We start from the raw sequence: 19,581 nt of genomic DNA on the forward strand, positions 1-19,581 counted from the left end.
AAAACGCATCAAGATGTCAAGTGACGACTTAAACAAAAACGCTTTTTGATAGAAAAAGCGTTGCATATATATATATATATATATATATATATATATATATATATATATATATGGAGATGTAAAAATTTATTTACTATATAATTTTGGGGAAATTGTTGGCCTTCAAAAGTTTTCGGCAATACCTGACTTATTATAAGCTTAATGAGATGATGAATCGCAATTGGATGATTTTGTTAGAATTTTTATTTGTTTGTGTTGAATTACATAGTATTTCCGCTAAGTACATATTTGACACCCGATTTGTATTTTCTTACATTGATGTGATTTGCCGAAATTTTTTGATATTCATGGGGAGACGCCGCCTATTCTATGCGATAAAATTTCTGGATATGTTGGGAATTCGGAAGCATAAGAAGGAAAATATAATTGGATTGTTGTGTTGTCGGGATGATAGTGAGTTTTTATTATTTTTTTTCTAACTAATATTATATTATTTTTATATTATAACATTTGTATATTTAATTATGTAGGCTCGGGTATACGAAAAATTTCCTTCCTTAAGAGTAGTATTCAGATCTCTACGTACATATCCACGTTTGTTTAAGTGGAGTGAAAGCAAAATCCCGATAAAAGTTGAAGACGCGAAGAGTTTGCTAAAAAGAATTATTCATACGAAGGTATTTTGTTTAAGATTATTTTTTAGTATAGCAAAGGTGACAAAAAAATTTATTTGTAGAAGGTGTTTGTAAAACATTGCTCATTTTAAAATTCTACTGAACAATTTTTTTTTGCAATGACTGAAACCATGCCTACATAAATACATAAAATTCGAAACATACATTTTTTGTAAAATCAACCAACTGCTGAATAAAATAACTACATTTAAAATTATGAAAAGAGCAACCAACCTAAACAATTACCGTTTAAAAATATAAAACTCAAGCATATTAAAATATGTTAAAACCCTCAACAAAATAAAATAATCAATCATTTAAAAATCTGTTTAAATATGTTCCCATAAATCATATTCTCGCGGAAGATACAAGGTCTTCGGGATAACGTGCATCATTCACACCTAGTGTAAAGGTTTGCGCCCGTTCAGTCTTCATCACCTCCAGTCTCCTGAAATGCTCACCTTCATCATTCACACCTAGTTAGTCTAAGACTCAACGCACCTGTAACGTTAATAGCAAGTACATATACATAACATGCAACAATGAAAAATACTGTAATCAACATACATTTCATGATTTTAAAAGCATAAACGTAAACATGTCATATAATAACATAACGTGTCAAAACATGTCTCATCATATAATCATATACATATACATTTTCTTTAATTAAGTTCAGTTCATTAGTTGTGATTTTCGTATCGTCAGGTCAGTCGATGGATCCATCTATGTGTAACCGAGGTACCCAGCGGCGGGGACATCAGCGACAGCATTACCCGTCCATTAAGCCCCGGCCTTACATGTCATCGTGTCATCGTATTAGTCACAACCAATGTAGTAGCCCGAATTCCAAATTGGGTAATTAACGGATTAATGGTGATTAAGAAGGTTTAATGTGTAATTTTTGACCGTGGTCATGATCGGACGGACCGAAGATGGTTCGGTAGCACCGAAGAGTTCGGACGATCCGAAGTGGGTTCGGTGGATCCGATCATGAGGTGTCAAGAGTTGATCGACACGTCAGTTTACATGCAAGTTCGGATGATCCGAAGTGTAGGTTCGGTGGATCCGATCATGAGGTGTCAAGAGCCGATGGACACGTAGGAGTTCGGACGTTCCGAAGTGGGTTCGGTGGATCCGAACATAGCCTATAAATAGTGCTCGGATTTCCTCATTTTGCATTGCAAATTCTTGAGTTGTGTCTCATATTTGAGAGGTTTGGAAGGTTTCTAGGGTTAGTTGTCGGTTGAGCGATAGCCAAGAGCTGCCAGGATTGGTAGCGTAGCGACGCCTGAGTTACGAGGCAATCGACATCAAAGGGCTGTCGACGGACGAAGGTAAACCCTAAACCTTTGGTAGTACTGGTTTTGCTAGTCGAGCATGGTAGTATTGTTCATTGGGTATGCTTTTGATGCGTAGGCTTGTTCTAGACCTGATTAGCGGTGTTGCGTAAGGCTAGGCTTGCTGTGATAGAGGTACGAAAGTACTATCCGAGATATCCTGGTCGAGTATACATCCTTATATGTGTTGCATGATTATCTGCTGCATTATTATATGTCATATAATACATGCTATTATGTCACGTTTTATGATGCATGTTGCATTTCATGTTGAGCCGTATCTCCTTCGAGATAGCCTTTACTGTTGAGCTGTATCTCTTTCGAGATAAGCTATATCTTGTGGGGCCGCTCAGCCCTGTCTTGTCTTGTGGACGCATGGACACCGAGAGTACACAGTGGCCGACTGGGTCCGGAGGGCTTCGGTGATCCGGGACATTTTAGGTCCACGTCTGATCTTGTAGTGGATGCAGTGACCCAGAGGAGTACCGCGCGGCACTATCCACTTGGCGCCTCTAGACTGAGCATTTTGAGATCCTTTGTTACTCCTGTTTCTTGACTACCCTGGTATCATATCATAGCATGTGCATTTCATATAGGCTTGTATACTCATGCTTTTGTACTGGGCGTTCTTATCGCTCACGTCCTCGGTTTTGTTTATCTTGGACACCCCATTCCCACGGGGCAGGCCTCAGGTTGGATGGCTCAGGAAGAGCAGGAGGAGGACAGTGAGTAGCTGGTTGGTTTAGTTTTCAGTACTATTCTATTCGATATGGTTGTACCGAATATATTTTGAGTTGTTCTGATTTCGATTGGGTTGTATAACTACTGTCGTTGGCCATATTTCCGCTGTTATCTCTGATTATTATTAATTAAGTTAATTGCATGCTTAGTTCTTCATTAGTAGGTGATTCTGGAACGGGTCACTACATTTATGGTATCAGAGCATGCTTACGATTTTGGGATATAGATTTCTGTTTTGGGATTTAATTTCAAACATCGGAAAGGTATGGAGAGCATTCGTGTTGCTACCATTTTATCTGAGCCGGCTTTGTTCGCTCGGATTCGAGATGCACAGATGTCTGATCTCAAGACTCAGAGATTAGCCCGATTGGTTGGTGGAGATAGCAATTTCCATTATCAGTCTAATGGTCTTCTGTGTTTATCTAATCGGGTTGTGGTACCAAAAGATGATACTTTGAGGGAAGAGATCTTGGCTCAGGCTCATCGAAGCAAGTTGAGTGTCCATCCGGGAAGCAACAAGATGTATAAAGATTTGAGGACACGATTTTGGTGGAAAGGGATGAAGCGCAGCGTTTATCAGTTTGTTTCCAAGTGTCTTGTTTGTCAGCAGGTTAAGGCAGAGCACCGTCGACCGGGAGGATTATTGTTGAACTTACCTATTCCCGAATGGAAGTGGGAGCATATCGCGATGGATTTCATTACTCACTTACCATTGTCTTCGAGGAATAGTGATGCTATTTGGGTAGTGGTGGATCGACTCACCAAGTCTGCTCATTTTCTGCCATATAACCGTGATTTCACTTTCGATCGTATGGCTCGATTGTACATTCAAGAGATTGTACGTTTGCATGGGGTGCCAGTTAGTATTGTCAGTGACAGAGATCCTCGTTTTACCTCACGATTTTGGGGTAGTTTCCAGGCGGTATTGGGTACGTCCCTAAGTTTAAGTACAGCTTATCATCCAGAGACCGACGGTCAGACGGAGAGGACTATCCGTACACTTGAGGATATGATGCGAGCTTGTGTGATGGATTTCGGAACCGCTTGGCAGGATCATTTGCCTTTGATTGAGTTCGCGTACAACAACAGCTATCATCGTAGTATTGGTATGGCACCATTTGAGGCGTTGTATGGGCGACGTTGTCGTACTCCATTATTTTGGGATGAAGTTGGGGAACGACATGTTGAGGGACCGGAGTTAGTCCAGCAGGCTATTGATAAGGTTGCAATAATCAAGAAACGGATTAAGATCGCTCAGGATCGACAGGCTAGTTATGCTAACACCAAGCGGCGACCTCTTTATTTTCAGCCAGGTGAGAAAGTGTTTCTCCGAGTTTCGCCTTTTCGCAGGATTTTGAGATTTGGTCTCAAGGGTAAGCTGTCTCCGAGATTTATTGGTCCATTTGAAATATTGGAAAGCGTGGGAGATTTGGCTTACAGACTTGCATTGCCGCCGTACCTATCAAGTATTCATGATGTGTTCCACGTATCTTTGTTGAGACGATACGTAGCAGATGAGTCTCACATTTTGCATCCCTCTGAAGTTCAACTAAATTCAGATTTGTCTTACGTGGAACGACCAGTGCGGATCCTCGATCGCAAAGACAAGGTGTTGCGGAATAAGATCATTCCTCTTGTCTTAGTTCAGTGGCAGCGCAGAGGCACTGAAGAAGCCACTTGGGAGCTAGAGAGTCGTATGCGTTCGGAGCATCCAGAGCTCTTTTGAGTTATGCTTTGTATATGTTTGTGTTTTCAGTTGTAATTGATCGAGCCAAACTTGCACAGTGAATAGTCCCAAAATTTGTTTTATAAATGAAAGCTCGATTTAAAATATCGCAAGTGCACGATAGTCAAGTTATAATAAACGTACGTGAATACGAGTATCGATCCACAAGGACTGCGTTACACTATTCTTATTTTCACTTAAATTTCTCTAGCAACGATAGATGGAGTTGGTGATTAAACTAAAGTGAATTTAATACTAAAATGATTAAAATGCAAGAACAAATAATCAAGAAATCAATGATTAAATTGGATGAAAATCAAATGAGAAACGAATTTGTTGGGAATTATCAGTTCACCTACCACTCGTGTTCAGATAATTAGACTCGACTTTTACTCGTGCATTCGACGGAATTCCCTAGACTAATCAATATACTCTGTCGAGCTATATTAATACTAATCATAAACATGCAGTAATCAAGTGTCCTCAATTATTTAACAGTTCACGATTGCATTACGTTCTATGGAATCCACTAGCTTTCATCCGGGTGAACTATTACTATCGACACGTACCCAATTCCGTATGTCTACTAAAATTGTAAGTCCGTGGTTTATACTATGCGATCCTATTGTTAATTAGTCTGTCGAAATCGTTAACAACATGCAATAATCAAAGGAAGATAGCTAGGCTTCGCTTGAAACAAGAAATAACAATAGCATAAACAAATCACTTGTAAAAATGTCAAGAAATAATGTTAAACAACGAGTATGGGTAGGATCCCCTCAAATCCCAACAAATTTAGAGTTTAGCCAACCAAATTCATACTAAAAATCAACAATCTATGCAAGAGAATAAAATACTGAATAATAAAATACTAAATATGACGATGGAAGATGGCTGCGACGCTTGGAATTCTCGAGTTCTTCGAAAGTCTTCCTTACTCCTCGCCTTCTCTCCCAGAAAAAATGATGAAAATATGATGTGTAAGTCTGAAAAACGGCGCCCAATCTCGTGTATTAGGTTAGTGGTCTTGGATAGAGTCCATGAAAATAGAAACAAATCTCGCAGAATCTTGCTGGATCGCGTAACTCGCTAGGGCGGTAGGTTTTGACCGCTGGGGCGAGTGACTCTCGAATAAAAACTTTGAGCCTTCTCTCTAGTCTCGCTGGGGCGGCCACTTTTGACCGCCCGAGCGAGAGATCTTCTGTTAAATTCTCTTGTCCAGGCTAGCAGTCTCGCTGGGGCGGTCAGTTTTAACCGCCCTAGCGAGAGGTCTTCTGTTCGATATCCTCGGTAAGACTAGAATGCTCGCTGGGGCGGTCAGTTTTGACCGCCCTAGCGAGGCTTCTTCGTTGTTGTGCCCATTTTCTGCTATATTTGGTTCCATTCCTACAAAATACCACAAAACACACGAAATCAGTCATATGCTAAATAATGCAAACAAAATGCAAGAATAAACTAGAACAAGCTAATATGATGTATGAATGCGACTCGAAACCAACACTAAAAACACGTAAAAACGAGTCCTATCAACCCCCTCATACTAACCTTTTGCTCGCCCTCGAGTAAAATAGGTTAAAGCACGAGATTCTAAACAGACAAAATAAATAAAAAAAACGAAATAACCAACACCAGAAAAAGTTAATGGTGAGTTAACAATTTTATGTTCGTGCCTCAGTAAATTTTTTCACATCATAATCAAGTCATTTCACAAATAAATACTCTTTTTCATCTACAAATAAGTCTTGGCACTAATTCGAACGTGTGTGTGTCATGGTGGGTCTAGTCATTCGTACGTCAAATAGATCAATCGTCAAGTTATGCAAGTCACTCAATTAACACTTCAATACAAATCTCACTAGCATGCATCCCCGTGTCCATTCATCACTAACCATCATTTTGAACTTTAGTCAATTTTTAAGTGCATAGAAGGGTGTCGAAAGGAAAGAAAATAAGCTCAAGTGGCGAAAAGTTGGGAGTACATCGATCATTTTCATTGTGCAATTGTCAAGACTGTGTGTCAGACTTCCTCGACTCCTTACATCTCCAACTTTTAGCCTAGGAATAGAATTTCATTCCTTTTATTTTCGGCTCCCCCTCACCTTACATCTCCTTTTTTCACAAAGTTCTTTTTACAAGAACTTTGTTATTTCAACATTTTGATGCACAATTTTCACACATGTACTCCCTAGGCTAAGAATATATCTTTTTGGATTACAGCTGGTTAGGAGTACTGTATTTGAATTCAGGATATTGACAAGGGGGCATATGTACGGTTCAAGGTCAGTCAAATGCTATCATGCACGATCTCAATTAGTGACTTATTTCCACGGGTTTTCATGCTAAATCAATTCATACGTGATGTCTTTCAAGTTAACCAACAAGAATTTCAAATTTCACCATTATTCCTACAAAATTCTAGGCCCCACACATATGTGCTCAAAAAGTTCAAAATTTGCACCAAAACTCATGTTTCAACAATCCAGAGTATCATTCATGCATTGACCCAATCAATATTTCTCAAAGCAACATCATCATCGGCTCATAAATCATGTCAACTCACCATAAACGACTCACAATCTAACAACGAAAATACACCGACTTAAAAACCCAACTAACAAACTAAATAACTGAACAAACAAACAAAACAAACTACCCGACCCCCTCATACTAGAGTTGTGCAATGCCCTCATCGCACAAAACGAAACAGACACGAAAAACAATAACAACTTATGAATTCAAATGCAACAATAGAAAATGCAAAAGAAAAAGAAAGGGGAAACAGTGAACTCCCCTGATCAAAACTCCTCCTCCTCATCATGCTCAGGTGGTGGACTGCCCTCGTCAGCTGCAGGCGGCATAGGATACGTGTACTGGAAGTGGAAAGGTGGCGGGTATGCTGGAACAGGCGGCCGGCCGGAAGTGTCTAAGCCCAAGTGAGTCGAGATGCCCTGCACCAAGTACTCGATGTTCAGAGTGTGGGCTTGGTCGATGGCCTGATAATGAGTCTGGTAGGTGGCCCAAGCGCCCAACTCGTCGACTCGGTCTCGAATGGCACGGCGGCGTGGCTGCGGTGGTGGTGGATGTCCGACGACCGGCGGTGGTGGAGCGGCTTGCACGTGACCGTAAAATACATCAGCGGGCAGCTCATCCCGTCTCTTCGCGTACTTGGAGGTATGCAGAGCCTCATCGATGGATCTCAGTGGCGGTAGCCACTCATCATCGTGCGCGAAAATCACACCCGCGCGGGCACATAGCTCAGTCACGATAGTGGGGAAATAAAAGGCTAAATTGTTGCAATTGATACAGATAGTCAGCTGCCCGAATATGAGTTTGCCCACATCAATAGGCATCCCGGTATAGATCGCATAAAGAACCACCGCCCTATCCCGCTGTACATCACTCGTATGCCCTACCGGCATCAATCTCTTCGATAGAAAGGCATACCAAAGTGCCGCCTCCACCTTCAAAAATTTCTCAAGAAACACCGTATACGTTCCCGGCTGCTTCCACGTAGTGCCCGAATAACACAATGTGTGAATGATCAGATCGTAATCCGGATTCAGCACCCAAGCCTGGAATACCGAATCATCCACTGCCGGTAAACCCAACAAATCATTTATCGTTTTAGGATCATATGGGACTTGACGTCCCCTCACCCTAGCCTTATTTTCAGTCCCTTCCGGGGCGTTAGCGTAAAACTCACGTACAACCGGCACCACAGCCGCATTCGGTTGTGCTAAAAAATTCGTCCACCCTCGTCCTGCAACCTTCGAGCGTTTGGAAGCCATGGTAAGAGTAGTGTGCACAAGTAATATGAAGTCGCCGGAAAATTTGGAAGCTCGCCGGAACGTGAAGAGGCGGCGGCGTGGGTGGTGGTCGGAGAGTGTAGATTTGGCCGGGAAAATCGCGTCTTGGGCTTTGCAACAATGGAGATTCACAAATATACCTGTAAATTGGCAAGAAACCACGTCAATCGCTTCAGATCTGGAGTGGAGGGGCGAAAATTTGAGAGAAAAGTGTAGGTTTTACGAGTGGGAGAAGAGAGAAGGGAGGGCGCAGCTTTTAAACATTCGCGACTCGCTAGGGCGGTCAAAAGTGTCCGCCCTAGCGAGAGTCTGTCTGCCCGAAAATTACGAGTGCTCGCTGGGGCGGACAAAAGTGTCCGCCCAGCGGGAGAACCTCGGTTTTAAAAATTTTAAAAAGACGCGAGTGTTCGTTAGGGCGGTCAGTTTAGACCGCCCGAGCGAGACATCCTCGACTAAAATTATTTTGAAAAGTTGTAACACTCGCGGGGGCGGTCAAGTTTGACCGCCCTAGCGAGGGATTTTCGGGAAAAAATGTTTTTGAAAATTTCGATTCCTCGCTGGGGCGGACAAAAGTGTCCGCCCTAGCGATGCATGCTCGGCCAAAAATCCATTACAAATTACAACCTCTCGCTGGGGCGGTTAAAATGAACCGCCCTAGTGAGGTATTTTCGAAATCATTTTGAAAAAAATTTTAATGCAAATGCCATGCAATTATCTAAATGCAAATGATGCAATTAATTAACTAACGAAAAGAATAAAATAAGGAGTAGAAGTAGTTCTCAATTTATCGTCTAGAGCTCGACTTTTCACCCATGTCCTTAACGACTGTCTTGGAGCCGAGTGACTCCAATTTGTGGCTCAATCGTGCCACCAATATAGTGCTTTAATCTTTGGGCGTTCACAGTAAACGTCCCTTCCTTGCCGTCATGCAACACCACTGCACCTGATGGGAACACCTCGGCTATAACGAATGGTCCTGACCATCTTGACTTCAGCTTGCCCGGAAAGAGTCGTAAGCGAGAGTTGTATAACAACACCGCTTCACCCACTTTGAATTCTCTTCTTACAATGTGTTTATCATGGGCTCTTTTGGTGCGTTCCTTGTAAGATAGGGCAAGATCATACGCTGTACCTCGGAACTCATCCAACTGACTCAACTGCAACAGTCGTTTTTCACCTGCAAGAGCAAAATCAAAGTTCAGTGCCTTGGTCGCCCAATATGCTCTATGCTCTAATTCTACGGGTAGATGACATGCTTTACCAAAAAGTAACCTATATGGTGTAGTGCCTATAGGTGTTTTGAACGCAGTACGATAAGCCCACAAAGCATCATCTAACCGAATGGACCAGTCCTTTCGATTCACATTAACCGTCTTTTCTAAAATCCTCTTAATCTCTCGATTGGACACTTCAACTTGTCCACTAGTCTGAGGGTGGTATGGAGTGGAAACTTTGTGGGTGACACCATATTTGCCCATCAGTTTATCAAAAATTTTGTTGCAAAAATGGGTGCCACCATCACTTATGATTGCACGTGGTGTACCGAATCGATTAAAAATGTGTTTTTTCAAAAATTTTAACACCACTTGTGCATCATTCGTGGCACAAGCCTCCGCCTCCACCCATTTAGATACATACTCTACTGCCACCAAAATAAATTTCTTTGTAAAAGACGCAGGAAAAGGACCCATAAAATCAATCCCCCACACATCAAATATTTCACACTCAATAATGTTATTCAAAGGCATCTCATGACGGTTAGAAATATTACCTGTGCGTTGACATCTATCACAATTGAGAACATACAAACGAGCATCCTTAAAAAGAGTTGGCCAATAGAAGCCACATTCGAGTACCTTAGATGCCGTCCGTATGGGTCCAAAGTGACCACCTACCTCACGGTCATGGCAGTGGTTCAGAATTTGACTGGTTTCCTCCTCCGCTACACATCTCCTTATCATGGCATCTGCACAGATTTTAAACAAAAACGGTTCCTCCCAAAAATAATATTTCACGTCAGAAAAGAATTTCTTTCTTTGGTGAAACGATAAATTTGGGGGAGGTGTGCCAGTGACAAGAAAATTTGCGAAATTGGCATACCAAGGGCACGCATTTACCTCAAACAATTGCTCATCAGGGAACCAGTCATCTATATCAGTGTTAAAGCCATTAATTCTAACATCCTCAAGCCTAGACAGATGATCAGCAACCACATTTTCTACACCCTTTTTATCTCGAATCTCGAGATCAAATTCTTGCAATAGTAAAATCCACCTAATTAACCTAGGTTTCGCATCTTTCTTAGCAAGCAAGTATTTTAGGGCAGAATGATCTGTATACACAATCACTTTAGACAGAACAAGGTATGAATGAAATTTCTCAAAAGCAAATACTATAGCAAGTAGTTCCTTTTCAGTAGTAGCACAATTCAATTGAGCATCATTTAAGGTCTTACTTGCATAGTAGATGGTATGAAATACCTTGTTCTTCCTTTGACCCAGCACCGCACCAACAGCTGTATCACTAGCATCGCACATTACCTCAAACGGTAACTCCCAATCAGGGGCAGTCAGCACAGGTGCTGTCACCAAGCTCTTCTTGAGTACTTCGAATGCCTGCAGACAAGTAGAATCAAAATTAAACTCAACATCTTTCATCAACAAAGAGGATAAAGGTTTAGCAATTTTAGAAAAATCCTTAATAAAACGCCTATAAAAACCCGCATGGCCTAGGAAACTTCGAACTCCCTTTATCGATGAAGGTGGTGGTAGATTTTTGATCACTTCCACCTTGGCCTTGTCGACCTCGATTCCATTCTCCGATACTTTGTGTCCTAACACAATCCCCTCTTGCACCATGAAGTGACATTTCTCCCAATTTAACACCAAATTGCTCTCTTCACATCTAATGAGCACCAAATTCAAATTTTTTAAACATTCATCAAATGAAGAGCCAAAAATAGAGAAATCATCCATAAAAACTTCAAGAAAATTCTCAATCATGTCATGAAAAATAGCGGTCATGCATCTTTGAAATGTAGCAGGTGCATTGCATAGACCAAAGGGCATACGCCTAAACGCAAAAGTACCATAAGGGCAAGTGAAAGTAGTTTTCTCTTGGTCCTCGGGTGCAATTGTGATTTGGTTGTATCCCGAATATCCATCCAAAAAACAGTAAAATTCATGACCGGCTAATCGTTCAATCATTTGATCAATAAATGGCAAGGGGAAGTGATCTTTACGGGTTGCATCATTTAATTTCCTATAATCCATGCACACACGCCAACCCGTAACGATTCTAGTGGGAATCAACTCATTTTTTTCATTGGTAATAACAGTAATCCCACCCTTTTTAGGCACACATTGTACAGGACTTACCCACGCACTATCAGAGATAGGATAGATAATACCTGCGTCCAGAAGTTTGATCGTTTCAGCTTTTACTACCTCTTGCATCTTTGGATTGAGTCTCCTTTGTGGTTGTGCTAGAGGTGAGTACTTATCTTCCATTAGGATTTTGTGCATGCAGATCGAAGGACTTATCCCCTTGATGTCCGAAACTTTCCAAGCGAATGCTCCTCTATGCTCCTTAAGGACTCCCAAGAGCTTACTCTCCATATCGTCTGTCAAAGAAGAGGAAATAATAACAGGCAGTTTATTATTTTCTCCTAAATATACGTACTTGAGATGTGGAGGTAGTGGTTTGAGCTCCAAAGTGGGTGGCTCCTCTAGGCTTGACTTTTGAGGCACTAAATCTTTTCTATCCCCCAATTCCTCTAGTCGAAGCCTCACTTGCTTTCTCCAAGGTGGAATGGCATTCAAATGAGCTACCATCTCCATCCTTTCCTTGTCCAGCTCGTCCTCCTGTTTTTCAGTAGTGAGAGTAGCCTCCAATGGCTCTTGCAATCCATCCTGCACAAAATCACAAACAAGAGAATCTAAGACATCAACGCGAAAACAACTATCATCGTGCATTGTGTGCTTGAGAGTATTAAAGACATCAAAAATAATTTCTTCTTCTCCAACTCTCAGTCTCAATTTTCCCTCGTCAACATCGATCAGTGCTTTCCCTGTAGCCAGAAATGGTCTCCCTAGGATTAAAGGCATCTCCAAATCTTCCTCCATATCAAGTACTACAAAATCTGCAGGAAAAATAAACTTATCCACTTTCACCAAGACATCTTCGATAATCCCACGTGGATACTTGACAGATCTGTCAGCCAGCTGCAATGACATCCTAGTTGGCTTGGGTTCACCCAATCCCAGTCTCCTAAACACAGAATACGGCATCAAATTGATACTCGCACCAAGATCACATAGAGCTTTATGAAAATTAATATCACCAATAATGCAAGGTATAGAGAAACTCCCTGGATCTTTTTGCTTAGGAGGCATCCTGTTTTGAACTAAAGCGGAGCAATTTTCAGTCAAGTTCACAGTCATATGATCTTCTAGCTTCCGCTTGTTTGCTAAGATATCTTTCAAGAATTTTGCATAACTTGGCATATTCAGTAAAGCATCAGCAAAAGGAATGTTAATATGCAGTTTTTTGAATATCTCAAGAAATTTACCAAATTGTGCATCTAACTTAGCTTTTTTCAGTGCTGCAGGAAAAGGTGGGGGGATAACAATTTTACTCGGTGCAATAGGTGTAAAAGTAGAGTTAGAAGACTTACCTCCTTGCTGTTCCACCTCATCCTCACCTTGCTTGTTCTTTTCCTCCTTAGACTCAAGTGCCTTTCCACTGCGCAATTCCACAGCTTTCACATGCTCTCTCGGGTTAGTCTCCGTGTTGCTTGGCAAAGTTCCTTGCTCCCTATTAGCAATTAACTTAGCCAATTGTCCAATTTGATTCTCTAACCCTTTTATGGATGCATCCTGATTCTGAAATCTCGTCTCGGTTGCAGAAATAAATTTAGTCATCATTTGCTCTAAATTTGACTTCTCCTCCCTAGGCGGTTCTGGCTTGAATCCTTGGTGCATCCCATGTGGTGGCCCTCTTTGTTGGCGGTTTTGGTTGTTTTGACCTCCCCACGAAAAGTTTGGGTGATTCCTCCATCCCGGATTATAGGAGTTTGAATAAGGGTCATTTCTAGGACGGTTCTGGAATCCCACGTGTTTTGCTCCCTCAGGCACATAGAATGGATTGCCATCTTGGCAATCCTGCACGTCATGCTCACCTCCACACTTATCACAGAAAATCTCTTGCAGACGCATAACCGATCCACTCGCACTCATCCCATCAATCTTTCTGTTCAAAGCCTCCAACTGTGCTGACACCGCAGACAAATCAGTAACTTGATTAACCCCCGCACCTCGTTTCTGCCTATCAGAATGAGGATGATAGCTGCTAGCAGCCATCTCCTCCAATAATTCATATCCTTCCTCAGCCGTTTTTCTCAGCAAGTTACCACAGGCAGCAGCATCTATCATGGTACGGTTAGAAGTAAGCAGACCGTAGTAAAAAGTTTGAACAACTAACCCAAGAGGTAGCTCATGGTGTGGACATCTCCTCAATAAATCCTTGTATCGCTCCCACGCCTCGTAAAGTGACTCAAGCTCATATTGAGCAAAAGTAGTAATGTCGGTTCTCAGCTTCATAGTCTTCGACGGAGGAAAGTACTTGGTCAGGAATGCCTTCGCCATATCCTCCCATGTAGTGATAGACCCTACAGGCAAACAGTTTAACCACGCCTTAGCTTTATCTCTTAGTGAAAATGGAAATAAACACAAACGAACAGCATCATCAGACACAGCATTAAACTTAAAAGTATCGCAAATTTCAAGAAAATCAGCTATATGAGAATTAGGGTCGTCAAGTGCACTTCCCCCAAATTGAACAGTGTTTTGAATCATCTGAATGATAGCTGGCTTGATCTCAAACTGGTTAGCTCGGATGACTGGTCTCACGATGCTTGGACGTGCTCCCTCAAGAGACGGTTGTGCATAATCCATCATCGGAATGCGACGTGGTATCTCAACTTGTCTATTGTCACGCTGTTCCTCTCCACGTTCTTGCTCGTGTCTTTCCATCTGTTCTTTGAGTCTTTGTTGCTGTCTTCGTCTGCGGAAAGTTCTTTCGATTTCAGGGTCAAATTCAAGCTCCACGTCGAGTGATCTTCGCATGCACCACAAGAAAAATCTGCAACAGAATAGGAGTATCAACTAACAATAAAATAAATAATACTAAAGAATTTAAATGAAAAATAAAAAATTGTGAATCAACAGTCCCCGGCAACGGCGCCAAAAACTTGATCGAGCCAAACTTGCACAGTGAATAGTCCCAAAATTTGTTTTATAAATGAAAGCTCGATTTAAAATATCGCAAGTGCACGATAGTCAAGTTATAATAAACGTACGTGAATACGAGTATCGATCCACAAGGACTGCGTTACACTATTCTTATTTTCACTTAAATTTCTCTAGCAACGATAGATGGAGTTGGTGATTAAACTAAAGTGAATTTAATACTAAAATGATTAAAATGCAAGAACAAATAATCAAGAAATCAATGATTAAATTGGATGAAAATCAAATGAGAAACGAATTTGTTGGGAATTATCAGTTCACCTACCACTCGTGTTCAGATAATTAGACTCGACTTTTACTCGTGCATTCGACGGAATTCCCTAGACTAATCAATATACTCTGTCGAGCTATATTAATACTAATCATAAACATGCAGTAATCAAGTGTCCTCAATTATTTAACAGTTCACGATTGCATTACGTTCTATGGAATCCACTAGCTTTCATCCGGGTGAACTATTACTATCGACACGTACCCAATTCCGTATGTCTACTAAAATTGTAAGTCCGTGGTTTATACTATGCGATCCTATTGTTAATTAGTCTGTCGAAATCGTTAACAACATGCAATAATCAAAGGAAGATAGCTAGGCTTCGCTTGAAACAAGAAATAACAATAGCATAAACAAATCACTTGTAAAAATGTCAAGAAATAATGTTAAACAACGAGTATGGGTAGGATCCCCTCAAATCCCAACAAATTTAGAGTTTAGCCAACCAAATTCATACTAAAAATCAACAATCTATGCAAGAGAATAAAATACTGAATAATAAAATACTAAATATGACGATGGAAGATGGCTGCGACGCTTGGAATTCTCGAGTTCTTCGAAAGTCTTCCTTACTCCTCGCCTTCTCTCCCAGAAAAAATGATGAAAATATGATGTGTAAGTCTGAAAAACGGCGCCCAATCTCGTGTATTAGGTTAGTGGTCTTGGATAGAGTCCATGAAAATAGAAACAAATCTCGCAGAATCTTGCTGGATCGCGTAACTCGCTAGGGCGGTAGGTTTTGACCGCTGGGGCGAGTGACTCTCGAATAAAAACTTTGAGCCTTCTCTCTAGTCTCGCTGGGGCGGCCACTTTTGACCGCCCGAGCGAGAGATCTTCTGTTAAATTCTCTTGTCCAGGCTAGCAGTCTCGCTGGGGCGGTCAGTTTTAACCGCCCTAGCGAGAGGTCTTCTGTTCGATATCCTCGGTAAGACTAGAATGCTCGCTGGGGCGGTCAGTTTTGACCGCCCTAGCGAGGCTTCTTCGTTGTTGTGCCCATTTTCTGCTATATTTGGTTCCATTCCTACAAAATACCACAAAACACACGAAATCAGTCATATGCTAAATAATGCAAACAAAATGCAAGAATAAACTAGAACAAGCTAATATGATGTATGAATGCGACTCGAAACCAACACTAAAAACACGTAAAAACGAGTCCTATCAGTAATCGAAATATCAGTTGTATTCAACAACAATTGTGATGTAATAACGATGTTGTTATTTCATTTTGTTCATCCTCTAAGCCTGATTTCGAGGACGAAATCTTTTAAGGGGGGGAGAATGTAGTAGCCCGAATTCCAAATTGGGTAATTAACGGATTAATGGTGATTAAGAAGGTTTAATGTGTAATTTTTGACCGTGGTCATGATCGGACGGACCGAAGATGGTTCGGTAGCACCGAAGAGTTCGGACGATCCGAAGTGGGTTCGGTGGATCCGATCATGAGGTGTCAAGAGTTGATCGACACGTCAGTTTACATGCAAGTTCGGATGATCCGAAGTGTAGGTTCGGTGGATCCGATCATGAGGTGTCAAGAGCCGATGGACACGTAGGAGTTCGGACGTTCCGAAGTGGGTTCGGTGGATCCGAACATAGCCTATAAATAGTGCTCGGATTTCCTCATTTTGCATTGCAAATTCTTGAGTTGTGTCTCATATTTGAGAGGTTTGGAAGGTTTCTAGGGTTAGTTGTCGGTTGAGCGATAGCCAAGAGCTGCCAGGATTGGTAGCGTAGCGACGCCTGAGTTACGAGGCAATCGACATCAAAGGGCTGTCGACGGACGAAGGTAAACCCTAAACCTTTGGTAGTACTGGTTTTGCTAGTCGAGCATGGTAGTATTGTTCATTGGGTATGCTTTTGATGCGTAGGCTTGTTCTAGACCTGATTAGCGGTGTTGCGTAAGGCTAGGCTTGCTGTGATAGAGGTACGAAAGTACTATCCGAGATATCCTGGTCGAGTATACATCCTTATATGTGTTGCATGATTATCTGCTGCATTATTATATGTCATATAATACATGCTATTATGTCACGTTTTATGATGCATGTTGCATTTCATGTTGAGCCGTATCTCCTTCGAGATAGCCTTTACTGTTGAGCTGTATCTCTTTCGAGATAAGCTATATCTTGTGGGGCCGCTCAGCCCTGTCTTGTCTTGTGGACGCATGGACACCGAGAGTACACAGTGGCCGACGGGTCCGGAGGGCTTCGGTGATCCGGGACATTTTAGGTCCACGTCTGTTCTTGTAGTGGATGCAGTGACCCAGAGGAGTACCGCGTGGCACTATCCACTTGGCGCCTCTAGACTGAGCATTTTGAGATCCTTTGTTACTCCTGTTTCTTGACTACCCTGGTATCATATCATAGCATGTGCATTTCATATAGGCTTGTATACTCATGCTTTTGTACTGGGCGTTCTTATCGCTCACGTCCTCGGTTTTGTTTATCTTGGACAACCCCATTCCCACGGGGCAGGCCTCAGGTTGGATGGCTCAGGAAGAGCAGGAGGAGGACAGTGAGTAGCTGGTTGGTTTAGTTTTCAGTACTATTCTATTCGATATGGTTGTACCGAATATATTTTGAGTTGTTCTGATTTCGATTGGGTTGTATAACTACTGTCGTTGGCCATATTTCCGCTGTTATCTCTGATTATTATTAATTAAGTTAATTGCATGCTTAGTTCTTCATTAGTAGGTGATTCTGGAACGGGTCACTACAACCAACTCCCATCATTCAAAACATATCATCATATTCATCACTTAATAAAATCAAGCATATACATGATTTTTGCCTAAAATCAAGTATACAACGTGTTTTCATATTTTACGTAATATGGTCATATTCATGATATCATAAACGTTTAAACATGTAAAATCGAGTTTAGGGCGCTGCCAGGACTTCTAACTCGACCCGAGTGCAAAATGACAATTTTGCTTTTGGAAAATCAAAATGACCGTTTCATCCCTGGACCTCAAAATTTCGACACGAAACCTACCAAACTCATCAAAATACCTCAAAACTATTTATAAGTGTTTCTTAGACGTAAACTCGAGCGCAATTCAAAACTTACACGATTCGTTTTAAAACTTGGATCAGGGTCCCGGTTTTAACCTAAATCAACCCGAAACTTAATCAAATTTCTCCAAGCTTAAACCATGCCTCAACCATACCCTACCAGCCCTTAAACCACCTAGACCAGCTCACTTAAGACCTTCGAACAGCACCTGAAAGTTGCTGGATTTTTCTGCACCAAAGCGAGCCGAACCCTAATGCACTAAACCCTCGAATTCTCGACCCTAGACCAAACCAAACGGGACCAGACCTAAAAACAACTCTTCCTAGCCCACCTATGGACCCTCCTGGACCATACCATGGCCTGGTTCAGCCCTCCTTGGCCGAGCCTACCCTCGCAACTTGAGAAAACGTGAAAAACATTCACAAATTTTCACAGCTTGAGCGAGTTTACGACAAAAATCATACCTCACTCGTTTCTTATCAGAAAATTACAAATTTGCTATCGAATCGAAGATAACACAGAGTGATATAAATTATATGTTGAATACATTTCCAGAAAACCAACCTATAAGTCGCAGAATTCGAAATAACAAAGGTGACAGGTTTTGTGACACAGAAATTTCACAGCTTGTGCGGTTTTACAATAAAAATCCTATCTCCCTCAAGAAGACTGATCGACCCTCCCCAAAACGTGACTAACTCTTGACTCCAGCCCCTTGACACCTTAACTCCCAACGTATACAGTCCCCTAACACCTCAAACCGACAGCCCTTTACACAAGAAGTCCATAAAACGTGAATTGCATCAAAGTGTAGGTGTATTTCATGTCAAAACTATGCAAAAATGATATCATATGATAGATCAAAATATTTCTCATACATAAACACACAAACCAACATATTATGGTGTGAATGGTGAGAAAAACGAGATTTTGGGAGTGCCTTTGTGTTTATACGCTCAAAAACTAGAAGATATGCGTGTAGGACGTGAACCAGATATGCGGGGAAGAAGTCTTTTGAAAGAAGCTTGAGAAACTAGAGATAAAAATTGCTGAAATATTGAAAAGTGGCTGCTGAAAATGAAGGGGGCGGCTGAATGGTTAGGGTGGAGAGTTTAGGGTTTGGATAATGGTGTTTAAGTGGTATAATTATGCACTAATGAGTCCTTAATAAAAATTAAAGTGTTTAAAAGGATTTTTTGGCCCATTAAGCAACAAAATAACCCCATTAACTCCAAAAACATTTTCGAAAAATATTTCGTTTAGGTACATTTTTAAAATATTGCTCGAACCCTCAAAAAGTCCACCGATTTTGCTAAATTTTGCTATCGGCTAAAAATATAACCCGACGGGTAAAAATACCCAACCAATGTCCATTTTCAAAAATCATGCTTAAAAACACCTCATATTAAATAAATATTAATAATTACCCAATAAAAATATTTTTCTTGAATATTCACGGTCTCCGTGTTCGAGCGTGAAATGCAACTTAAAATACCAATGCATGAAACTTTAAATAAACAATGAATTAAAACACAAATTCATGAAATAAATATGCATTTAATGCATTAAAACAATTTAATAAAATACAAAAGAAATTTAATAACTTGCATGCATGTGGTTTACGTGAACCTTCAATTTTTTGAGACATTACAATTTGAAATGATTCCATTTGGTGAGGAACTGAAGTTATTTATTGCGAG

General features: G+C 41.1%; 1 non-coding gene across 1 annotated transcript; it reads left to right on the plus strand.

Annotated features, from left to right (window-relative positions):
- The first annotated feature begins 13,777 nt into the window (after positions 1-13,777).
- LOC140820359 (small nucleolar RNA R71) lies at positions 13,778-13,884 on the plus strand. Its single transcript, XR_012115436.1, has one exon. It is a non-coding gene; the product is annotated as a small nucleolar RNA R71 (small nucleolar RNA).
- Positions 13,885-19,581: the final 5,697 nt, after the last annotated feature.

Source organism: Primulina eburnea, chromosome 18 (genome assembly GCF_022965805.1).
Source record: "Primulina eburnea isolate SZY01 chromosome 18, ASM2296580v1, whole genome shotgun sequence".
Taxonomy (NCBI): Eukaryota; Viridiplantae; Streptophyta; class Magnoliopsida; order Lamiales; family Gesneriaceae; genus Primulina; species Primulina eburnea.